Genomic DNA, 2341 nt, shown 5'->3' with positions numbered 1-2341 from the left:
ACACACACACACACAAACACACACACACACACACACACACCGCTGAAATGACAGGGTGATTAGCAATACATTACTAAATAAACTTCAATTTTTGTTGCATAATCCACACCACACCACTTCTGAACTGAACCACATCACATCACTCCATAGTACAACTCTACTGAACCACACCACACCACACCGTACAACTAAACTGAATTACACCACACTCCTGCCAACGGCCATGCCACGTTGAGTACACCGCTTCCCGTCCGATCAGCGAAGTTAAGCAACGTTGGGTCTGGTTAGTACTTGGATGGGTGACCGCCTGGGAACACCAGATGCTGTTGGCATAACGTTCTCCCTACGTGTCAAGTGGGGTTGGTGGAGGATTAGTGCCCCTCCCTGTAAAACAATTAACTCTAAGCCCTCGGCCACCCCGTTTGGGATATATGGCGTCTGGCAATGAATGAATGAAACTATAGTAAATCGCTACGAAATAGACCCATACCACACCAGAGCACTCCATGGTACAGTCAGGGAAAGTTCCGCATTATCCACCTCTCGAAGCACTGGTGTGAGACGAGTGAATGTGAAACGGCAGCCAGCCTACATGCGTCTGGTAACTGTCAATGTGAAAGAGGGGGAGGCGGGGGATTAGGGGCAGAGAAGGGTTTGGTGGTAGGTTGGGAATCACGTGTTAGTCTGCACTGTATGACTAGGACGTTGTGTTTGTGTTAATTTACTGAGGATTGATGACAATATGATGCTAGCATTTTATTTAAAAAATTATGTAGATGTCTGTAGAGTTATTGTTGTCAGGAAAGTTATGAAAGTTTGTTGGGTTCGAAATGACGTTTGAATGCTTTCATTCCCTCTCGATTTTAAGAAGTGACGTTTTCTCAGGAGATATTCGTAACGAGATAACATATATTTATATTTTGTGTTGAAGACAAAGCTACTCTGCTATATATATATATATATATATATATATATATATATATATATATATATATATATATATATATATATATATATATATATATATATATATATATATATATATATATATATATATATATATATATATATATATATATATATATACTGTATATATATATATATATATATATATATATATATATATATATATATATATATATATATATATATATTTATATATATACTGTATAATATATATATATATATATATATATATATATATATATATATGTGTGTATAAAATAGAGTGTGTGTGTGTGTGTGTGTGTGTGTGTGTGTGTGTGTGTGTGTGTGTGTGTGTGTGTAAATTCTTATACATCTGTTTAATTAATTTGTCATCCCACTTCAAACACCTGCAAACATTTCCAGTGTTATTCTCATAATTATTCATCCCGAACTTAGAGTCTAAGGTTGTGTGCAATATTATTAATAAAAAAAATCCATACGAGCATTTAACAGACTTTCCGTTTTCTTTTAGACAGAATGGCATGGGAAATCCTAATTATAAGATCAATATCTGTAACTATCATTCCTATCGAACGTTACAAAACGAAGGCAAAGAAGCATGCCTTTGATAGTACACATGCAGTATGTATGCAGTAATGTAGACAGACTCAGAGAACAGTGTGAAACAAAAAATCAATAAACCGCTTTTTCACTTTGAGAACACGTCGGACGCATTATCTTGGGCTATTGATACTGTGACGTGAGCAATCATCCAGGGCCACCCTCCCTCCCACTCACAGTTACCAGACATGTGGGGTATGGCTGCTGCTTCGAGACTATTCGTCTACCACCAATGCTCCGAACAGTGGGTAATGCGGAATTTTCCCTGACTGTACATCACTACTTAACTGAACATCACACCTCACCACACCAGTATTAAACTGACCCCCCCATCACATGACTCCACAGTACATCCACTACTAATCTGAGCCACACCTCACCACATCACACCGTATCAAACCAAACAAACCAAAAACCACACTACACCATATCACATCACTAATAGACTGAGCCACACCGTACTACACCACAATTCTACTGAGCCACACCACACCACACCATACCACTACATTGCACCATAGTACACATCACACCACAGTATAGTACACTACACCACATTACCCTACACTAGACCACAGCTGCCCCTCCCACAATCATCGTCATCAGTCCATGCAGTTGCATCGCTACCACTACACTTACCACAACATCCATCATCACCACCACTACCACCATAAAATCCGCCATTTGTCATCACCACCACCACAGCTACTCTCATATCAACACAGAATGATATTACTATGGCGTCCGTATATTATCTTTTTAACCAACTTTTGTTTTTCTCGGCTGCACTAAT

At 38.5% G+C, this 2341-nt stretch overlaps 1 non-coding gene across 1 annotated transcript; it reads left to right on the top strand.

Annotated features, from left to right (window-relative positions):
* The first annotated feature begins 213 nt into the window (after positions 1 to 213).
* LOC145403447 (5S ribosomal RNA) lies at positions 214 to 332 on the top strand. Its single transcript, XR_013897988.1, has one exon. It is a non-coding gene; the product is annotated as a 5S ribosomal RNA (ribosomal RNA).
* Positions 333 to 2341: the final 2009 nt, after the last annotated feature.

The sequence above is a fragment of the Coenobita brevimanus genome, chromosome 60, assembly GCF_032717465.1.
Source record: "Coenobita brevimanus isolate Jiangsu-jjx chromosome 60, ASM3271746v2, whole genome shotgun sequence".
In the NCBI taxonomy this organism is placed as follows: Eukaryota; Metazoa; Arthropoda; class Malacostraca; order Decapoda; family Coenobitidae; genus Coenobita; species Coenobita brevimanus.
This window is presented reverse-complemented; position numbering and strand designations above follow the sequence as displayed.